Genomic DNA, 10,056 nt, shown 5'->3' with positions numbered 1-10,056 from the left:
GCAGTGATGACAGTAACTTGGAAAGAATGCTAGGCCACATTGTAATCAGCAAGCAAGGGGGGGGGGGCGCACATTGTAACTAGTAAGCAAGCATAAGTTTCAGGATAATTATCTAAAGCAAAGAATTGGGACAGGGGACACCCTAAGCTCAGGAACTGGGACAGGGAACATTCCAAGCTCAAACCGCACGGAGGGGATTGATCACTTGTTAAGCTCTAGGGCAGGAAGAGGCGAGGCCAGGGACATTGCAAGGCCTCTTTTATGGGGGTCTCAACCAGGCCCTGTTTCAAACCAACACTCAACACAAAAAAAATACAAAACAAAAAAAAAGAACAAAAAATAACACCACCAAAAAAAAATCAATATAGAAAAACAGAAAAGAGGAAAAATAGAGCAAGGAAAAGAAAAAAGAAAAGGGGGGGGGAGGAAAAAATATATATCTAAAAATGACAATAAAACAAACAGAAACAACAACAAAAAAACCAGTGCCAGTCTTGGCTTAAGTTCACCAAGCTATCTCCAGGTTGTCCTTTGATGTAGAAAATCTTCTCTGTGTCTTGTGGAGGCCTAGCCGACCACCTGGCGCCCAGAGTGCCCCTGGCAGTGTAGTTTTAGTGGGCAGGGCTATGGAGTGTGGTTGGTAGTTTTTACAAAGTCTGTGCAGTTTCTGCTCTCACCTGCACAAACCCGTGCTGAGAACACCACAGCCATCCACTGGGAGGCGGGCTTCTTCTCTGTGCACAGGTCACCTGGGTCTTAGGGCTCTTCCGTTGGGGGTGAGGGGCGTGAGATTTCTGAGCTTCTGAAAGCCCAGATCTGTGTCTCAGCAGCTCTAATTGCCCTGCCGTGCCCAGAAAAGCGGGGACTGGGTAGGCTGGTGCCTTTGTCTTCCTGGCCAGCCCAGCAGTATCACACCAGTTCCAGCCTCTTCCCTAGGTTACAGCTGTCAAACCAGCTTTTCCAGTTCTTGAGGGTCGCAGAACCTCTGTAATCTGACACTACTCCCTCCCAGTTCTCAGACCTGCTTAAACTCTGGAAGGGCGGGGTAGGAGAGCTGTGGGAGAGTCGGGGGAAGGGTCCAGGCACAGTGCTTTTTCTGCTTTTTGCTTGACTTTGAGAGCCCAGCTGCAGTTCTCAGCTGAGGTCTCTGCTTTGAGCACTGGGCATCACTGTCCTATATGCTGGTCCCTCAGCAGGACTGTGGGGTGCGGGGAGAGAGCCCAAGGCCTGGCTATTGCAATCTCTGGCCTACGTCCTGCGTCTCTGCGGCGGCTGTGGGCCACGTCTCCACACTTTCTCCCTCCTGGTTTGCTCACCTTCAGGTAATCCTCATGAGTGTCTCTTAGCTGTTCTGTGTGATGAGCAGAGAATCCTTTGATGAGTTATAGTTGTTCAATTTGTGGTAACTTCCAGGGGAAAACTCAGGAAGCCTACCTCACACTGCCATTTCTATGATTTTTGCAATTTCTTATGAATGTTAAACTATTTCAAAATAAAAAGTTATTAAAAAATCAAGAAAGAAAAAGCGACATAATAGCATGTTAATATATTACTCCATGAGATACTTTTGTTCACATATTTAAGAATCATTTATGTGTTGCATGTAGCTGTACTTTATATAATTGCAGCATTTGTTTCTTTTGTATGAATACATCACAACTTATTTATCCAGTCTCGAGTGGATGGATCTCTTTGGGTGTTTGCAGCTTTTTTGCATTATGAATAATGGTGCCATAAACATTCCTGCACATTTCCCATTGCACGTATGTATGAGTTACTCTAAAAATGAACTTGCTGGGTGTAGAATCTGTATGTTCAAATTTGTTTGGGATTTTATAGTTTTTGGATTTTATGTTTAGAGTAGTTAAGAAATGTTATCTCATTGTTTTAATTTATATTTTGCTAATTACTAATGAAAATGAGCATCTTTTTAGATTTATTGGCCATTTTAAGTTTGGGAAATATCTATATGTTTTTGCAGCTTTGTATTGTTGTCATTTTTGCATGATATTTAGGAGTTTGATATCTTTGATACAGTTTCTTTTATTTGGTTGTAAGTGTCTCCCTCTCTTTATGGAGTCTTGATGCACCAGGATTCTGAATTTTAGATTAGTCAAGTTTATTTGTGAGTTTTTGTGTCTTGTTTAAGAAATCCTTCCCAAACCTTTAATAATCAATACACTTGTCTTCATTGTCTTATTCACTTTTTGAAGTTTGGTGTCACATTTAAATTCTCAATCAACCTGAAATTGATTTTTGTTTGCAACAAGTTTATTGATAGAGTTTCAGATTCCACATTGAAACTAATCTTTAAGAAATGACCCTTTGTTAATTTTGGTGCTGTATCAAAGAAGACTATTCACAATTATCTGAAGAGGCTGTTAAAATACCCCCTCCTTTTCCATTTGCGTATCTGTGTGAAGCTGAATTTATTCACATACTTCAATTAAAACAATATAACACATCTCTTGGCTATTGTGAATTGGCTATATGTTCATTGGCTAATGCTACAATGAACATAGGAGTATATATATCTTTATGAATCAATGTTTTCAGATTTTTTGGGGATAGATATCCAGAAGAGAGACTCCTTGGATCATATGGTAATTCTAGTCTTAATTTTTTGAGGAGTATCCATACTGGTTTCCATAATAGCTGTACCAATTAACATTCCCACCTGCAGTGTATGAGGGTTCCTTTTACTCCATAATCTCTCCAACACTTGTTATTTTTTGTCTTATTGATAATAACCATTCTAACAGATGTGAGGTGGTATTTTATTGTGGTTTTGATTTGTATTTCCCTAATAGCTAGTAAAGTTGAGCATCTTTTCATGTATCTGTTGGCCATTTGTATGTCTTCTTGGGAAAATTGTCTGTTTAGGTTCTCTGTGCATTTTTTAATTGGATTGTTTGGGTTTTTGTTGTTGAGTTATATGAGTTCTTTATAGAAAATGTGGTACATATATACAATGGAATACTACTCAGCCATAAAAAGGATGAAATATTGTCATTTGAGACAACATGGATGAACCTTAAGAGTATTATGCTAATTGAATAAGTCAGATGGAAAAGGACAAGAACTATATGATTTTATTTATATGTGGAATATAAAACAAAAAGCAACAAATGAACAAACAAAACAAATTCATAGACACAGACAAGAGTATTGTGGTCAACAGAGGGGAAGGGGGTTGGGGGAAGAGGAAGAGGGTAAACAGGGACAAATATATGGTGACAGAAGGACACTAGACTTTGGGTGGTGAGCACACAATGCAATATGCAGATGATGTATTATAGAATCATACACTTGAAACTTATTAACAAATGTCACCCAAATAAATTTAATTAAAAAATTAAGTCCCACTGCATGCTGGTAAAAAACAAAACAAAACAAAACAAAAAAACATTTCACAACAGGTTGATTATAGAAGCAGATATAAGAACACAGCTGTTATCTATTAAGCAAATATTAAATAGTTATGCGAAAATGTAAAATAATGCCACTAAATTTTGTTTTGAAAAATATATTTATTTTTAAATAAAATATTTGATTACATGTAATGTTTTGTTATTTTTAACAGATAAGTAAATAATATTTTTAATATTCATTTAATAATAAATATTTTTTTAAAAACGAAGTTTTAACATCACTACTAAAGTTTAACACTGTTTATAAAAAGATCTGAGCAGAGCCATAAGACATTTTACAGAAATGAGAGGAACTTATTTCAGAAGAATGGGTTGTTAGGTTTACGGCTCCTTAACAAAACTTGCACAAAAGATTTTCCTTCCAGAGATTTTATGACCAGACCTGGGACTGTCTCTCAAGAGACGAGAGAGCAGCAGCTAAGTCTTGGTGGGTAAGGAATTTATAGCTGAAGCTTGATACAGAAGCAAAAAAAAAGCAGTTAGTGTGTAAAAAGGAAAAAATGGTTAGTTTATCTTATTTTAACAAACTATAAAACACAGTTAGGTTATTATTTTTAATGAGCTAATACATAACTTGCTTATCTTCTTGACGGGCTATAAAACATGACTTGTTTATCTTTTCCTAACAAGCCATATACTTAGTTTATCTTCTTTTACTTTCTTGACAAGACAATTTGTTATGGCTTTTGCTGAAGCAGGAGCTTTTTAAATTCCTCTGGGCAGGGGTACTCTCCGAAATGAGCTTGCTTAGCTTAGGGTCTGGTCCTGGGTCCCTACAGGGTAAAGAGATGAAGGCAAGACTGTATGTCTACAAATCAACTGAAACAATCTTTAAATAAATAAAGTCCATAAGTAAAGTAAAAGAACATAAAAATACAAAAAAAGCTTTTTCTATTACCTAGTATAGTCAGTTGGATATGTTAAAAATAACAGAAGAAACAAAATTTCATATGTTGATAAAATTAGACCTGACAATTAGAAAAAAATTCTCAGAAGCAATTAGGGAAAAGTATATTAAAGTAATATGGAGACACTAGTTTTCTCCCATCAGGTTGGCAAATACTTTTATAGTTCAATAATAGGCAAATATGTGGGAAAACTGATACTTTATTACACAGATAGGATTGAGTATAAATGATCAATCACTTTGGAGGATAATTAGATGTTTTTATAAAAATGAAAATCATACCAAGTGGCCTAGAAGTTCCTCTCTTTGTATCTAGTCTAGAATTACATATACCACAAGTACTACAAAGATCTTTCTATCTCTATATCATATTAATTAAGGTAATGCTAGCTGCTGTTAACAGATAAGCCCTGAAGTCCAGTGATAGCAGTAAAGATGGTGATATGGAGATGAATTATAAATATATTTTGTGTATTCTTTATATATTCTGAAGGTAGAACTTATAGGATTTTGTGGTAGATTTCACGTGGTCTACGAGAGAAACAAAAGAATGATGACTCCCAAGAATTTCGGCTTGAGCAACTGCAATAATGGAATTCTCGTTTATGGAAATGGAGTAAGACTGAATAAGTGTTGGGGAAAATCATGAGCTTGTCTTAGGTATCTCAAAATTAGCATGACCATCACACACAGTAGTGGAGATCTCAAGTAGGCATTTTGCACACATGCCCAGGATTGAACAGTACCCCAAATTAATAATATTAAAATTCACAATTTTTATTTTGCAATAATTTTAGACTCACTAGAAATTGCAAAATTAGTACACCCAGCTTCCCTTAATGGTAACATCTTACAGAACCATACCACAATGATCAAAACCAGTAAGTTGACATTGGCATCATGTTGTTAAACTACAGACCTTACTCAGATTTCAATAGTAGAATAATTTTTATTTAATAATTCTGTTAAATAATTAATTTAATTGATGGTACAGGGCCAAAATAATTTCCATTTAATCAGAACAAGTCAAGATTTTCCATATATTCCATGCTTAATCAACACTGCTTTGTAGATCCTGGTGTCTAGAACTAATTTATATAAATACTGGAAAAGAAGAGACAATATTATCTATATATTTAGCTATGGTTTTCTGTATAGAAAGAAAAGGTTCCGTTTTAAAACTATTAATATTAATTTTTCTCAGGTACACTAGACACAAGACAACACACATACCCACACCCACACCCCACCCTCGCTCATGCACACTAGCTTCATGTAGAAATATAAATGTGGAAAACTTCCATTCTTAATAGGGAATATTTTTAAAAATTAGAAATAAATATAGCAAGAAAGGGACAAGATCTACACAAAGAAATCAAAAGTAATGAAATAAGAATTTTAGTAGTTGCATTGTATTTGTTCAAATAAATAAGCTCTATTTTAACCAGTGCCCTGTTGTTAAGGATTTGTTTCCCATATTCCTTGCTGTTGTTAAAGTACTCTAGTGAATATCCTTGTAGTGAAATCTTTTACACCTCTATTGTATTCTTTTCATAAAATACACACCTGAAAGTGGCATTGCTGAGCTAAAGATATTTGCATTTTAGAATTTTATTAGAATTGCCAAATATACCTCCAAAAATAGCAATTTATATTGCAATCAGAAGTATAAGAACTGGTACTAACAAACACTGGCATGACTGTATGTAAAAAATATCTTGAAACAAACAAAAATGGAAATACAACACACCAACATTTATGGGATACAGCAAAAGCAGTTATAAGAAGGAAGTTTGTAGCAATAAATGTCAATATTAAGAAAGAAGAAAGCTCTCAAATCAACCACCTAAGTTTATACCTCAAAGTACTAGAAAAAGAACAAACTAAGCCCAAAGTTAGCAGAAGGAAGGAGATAAAAATCAGAGCAGAAATAAATGAAATAGAGAATAGGAAAACAGTAGAAAGATCAGTGAAACTATGAATTGGTTCCTTTTTTTATGAAAAGATAAACAAAATTGACAATCCTTTTTTTATGAAAAGATAAACAAAATTGACAAACCTTTAGCTAGACTTACCAAGAAAAAGTGACAGGATTCAAATAAATAAAATTCTAAATGAAAGAGGAGACATTACAGTTGATGTCACAAAAATACAAAGGATGAGAAGAGATTAATTTAAACAATTATATGCCTATAAATTGGACTGTCCAGGAGAAAAGTTTAAATTCTTAGAAACACCGTCCAGAAGCTGGCGACTGATCTTCCTCGCCTGGGAAGAGCGCAATGATGGTGCCAACTTGGGCCAGTGAAGCAGCGTCCTCCACAACTAGACTGAAGACCAAAGGACAGCAACTTGTCTGTTCCCCTTCCCCCACAGCACTGTTCCCATCCCCCAATTCCCCAATAAAAATCTTAAAAAAAAAAAATTTCTTAGAAACATACAATGTACCAAGACTGAATCATGAAGAAATAGAAATTCTGAACAGATCAATAATTAATAAGTAGATTGAATCAGTAATCAAAAACCTCCCAACAAAGAAAAGCTCAGAATCAGATGGCTTCACAGGTGCATTGTACCAAACATCTAAAGAAGAATTAACACCAGGCCTTCTCAAACTCTCAAAAATTGAAGAGGAGGGAGCACTTCCAAATTCATATTATGAGGCTAGCATTATCCTGATACCAAAGTCAAACAGCACATAGATCAACGTACAAATGCACCAGCAGGCAATGGTGTATTCCGAGCCTCCTCTGCCATCTAGTGAAACCAGTTAGTAAGCCAAGAGTGATCCAGTGGCATCTCTCTCATTTGGGGCCAAACAATCCTGCTCACTGTCCCAGTTGTTTTAATCATATTACCTTGTGTGAGGTATGGTGAAGCCAAATGCAGCTCAAGAGAGAAACCAGAGTTTTACACTTCTGTTATATTCACAGTTCTTGGGGGGATACATAGCATTCCATGCAGTGCCACCTAGGGGAAGCACTGGGATTGTCACAGAGCAGAGGAAGGGAGGAGAACTGTGGGCAGGCACCATTATTTGGTTTTCATAGGAATGGGTAAGGCACAGTAAGCAGGCTTAGAATTGACCAGCTATATATGAAAATGGTTCCTCCATAAAATGTATGTTCAGTGTGACAGTTAGAGATTATGGTTCGGGGCTATCTAAAGTCTCCAGATGTTTCTGGATGAGGCAGGGTTTACTTGGAAACAACTAACAGCTAGTGGCATTTTTGTAGCTACTAAAGCAGCAATTTGCAGGAATTAAAAGTATGGTTAAAACATACTGGCATGAGGATAGACATAGAGACCAATGCAATAGAGTTGAGAGGTCAGAATATACCCACACTGGGCCAGCCGAGTGGCACGATGGTTAAGAACTGGCTTGGGATGCCAGAGGGCCCTGGTTCGGATCCCACATATGAGGGCCAGTGACACTGCCCTCTACAGCTAAGATGCTGAACAACAGCTCAACCTGGAGCTGGTCGGCCCATGAGTCGCTGGCGACGGTATAGGCTGCAGCCCCTGTGGCAGTGGATTGCCATGGGCTACCGTATGTAGCCAGTAGCCAGCATGAGCAGCCAGCAGCCACCGTGAGCGGCCATCCAGAAGCCGGCAACTGATCTGCTTCTCTGGGAAGAGCGCAATGATGGTGCCAACTTGGGCCAGTGAAGCAACGTTCTCCACAACTAGACTGAAGAACAAAATGACAGCAACTTGTCTGTACCCCTTCCCCCATAGCACTGTTCCCATCCCCCAATTCCCCAATTAAAAAAAAAAAAAAAACATACTCACACACCTATAATGAATGGATTTTGACAAGGGTGCCAAGTCCATTCAATGGAGGAAAGAATAATCTATTCAACAGATGGTGCTAGGACAACTGGGTTTTCACATGCAGAAGAATGAAATTGGCCCCCTCCTCCATACAATATGCAAAAATTAACTCAAAATGGATAAAAAACCTAAATGTAAGAGCTAAAACTATAATACTCTTAGAAGAAAACATAGGGGAAAAGCTTCATGACATTGGATTCAGCAATGGTTTCTTGTCTATGACATCAAAATCACAGGCAACAGAATAAGATAAACTGAGCCTCTTCAAAATTACAAACTTTTGTGGACAATAACATAAGAGTAAAAAGACAACCCACAGAATAGGAGAAATATTTGCAAATCATTTATCTGATAAGGGATTAATATCCAGAATCTCTAGGGAACTCCCAGAATTCAACAACAACAAAAAATAATGCAATTCAAAAATGGGTGAAGGATTTGAATACAGTTGGCATTTCTTCAAAGAAGGTATATAGATGGCCAACAAGCACATGAAAATATGTTCATCACTAATCATTAGAGAAATGCAAGTAAAAACTACAATGAGATGCCACTTCACACCTATTAGGATGGCTGTTATCCAAAAGACAGAAGACAACACATGATGGTGAGGATGTGAAGAACCCTTGTATGTTGCTGGTGGGAAATTGAAATGGTATGACTACTGTGGAAAACTGTATGGAGGTTCCTCGATAATTAAGTAGAGAATTAGCATATAACCCAGCAATTCCCCTTCTGGATACATATATCTAAAAGAACTGAAGGCAGGCACTCTAATAGATCTCTGCACAGCAATGTTCACAGCAGCGTTATACATAGTAGCCCACAAATGCCAAACTCAAAATTCTATACACTTAATGTTTTAAACCTAGCCTAGACAAGGAGATTCTTAGCTGTTTAGAGCCTACCTGCTTTGCATACCCCATGAAATTATGCCCAACATCTGCTAGTCATAGATAAGATAAATCCTGGGGCTATAAAGATCCCAAGCTGGTGCTGCCCCTCAGAGTTTCCTCACCCAGAGACACCCACCCCACCACCAGGTTCCTGAGCAACATGACCTGGACACATTGGTCCCTCTGTGATCGCCTTCTCTTTCTGGAGTAGGGGTTTGCCTAGTCCCATTCTGAATAGTAGCTTTCATGCCATAGCTTCTGTATTTTCTCATTCTATGTGGGACTTTCCCCACATACAAACCTGTCGAAGTGCTTCCCAAATAAAGCTTTTGTATGCTACTGCCACCTCATGGTCATATCTTTTCCCTTAATTAGCCCAGAAATCTCTTGAATACCCTACATATGGGTGTGGGTTTGTTTGCCTCATCCCTCCAACATTTAGAAGCACGATCCATTTGGAATTTGTTTCTGTGAGTGATGTGAGGTATATATGCAATTTTATCTTTTCCTAGGTGGCTAACCAGTTAGTTGTTTTAGCACCCTTCATTAAAGGTGAAGAAATTGCAACTCTTCCATTGGCATCCTGCATTTTTGCCCCAGGGATCTGAATTCCCACCTTTATGAAGTAAATTTCCATGTGTTCTGGGATCTATTTTTAGACATTCCATTTTATTCCATTTATCTATTTTCTGTTCATATGCCAATACCAGTTTTAATTATAGTGGTTTTATAGTATATTTTAATGTCTCATCACTTTTGTTTTTCAATGATTTCTTGGGCACCATCAGATGTTCTTTTTTTCTTTTCTTTTTTTTCTAAGATTTTAATGGGGAATTGGGGGAAGGGAACAGTGTTAGGGAATTGGGGAAAGGGGTCAGCCAAGTTGTCAGCCTTCAATCTTAGCTGTGGAGGGCGCAGCAAGCTCAGCTCCAAGTCTAGTCGTGCCGCTCAGCTCAAGGTGCTGTGTTCAGTTAATTGTGGGTGGGCA

General features: G+C 37.5%; 1 long non-coding RNA gene across 1 annotated transcript in view; it reads left to right on the top strand.

Annotated features, from left to right (window-relative positions):
- The first annotated feature begins 944 nt into the window (after window positions 1–944).
- Window positions 945–10,056, top strand: part of LOC109391671 (uncharacterized) — a 17,196-nt gene continuing 8,084 nt past the window's right edge. The window contains exons 1-2 of the long non-coding RNA XR_002125886.1: window positions 945–1,322; window positions 1,673–1,763. This is a non-coding gene — a long non-coding RNA (uncharacterized LOC109391671). The remainder of the gene's footprint in view (window positions 1,323–1,672; window positions 1,764–10,056) is intronic.

The sequence above is a fragment of the Hipposideros armiger genome, unplaced genomic scaffold (assembly GCF_001890085.2).
Source record: "Hipposideros armiger isolate ML-2016 unplaced genomic scaffold, ASM189008v1 scaffold_298, whole genome shotgun sequence".
Taxonomy (NCBI): domain Eukaryota; kingdom Metazoa; phylum Chordata; class Mammalia; order Chiroptera; family Hipposideridae; genus Hipposideros; species Hipposideros armiger.
The sequence above is the reverse complement of the archived record's forward strand: the minus strand, read 5'-3'. Positions and strand labels throughout refer to the sequence as shown.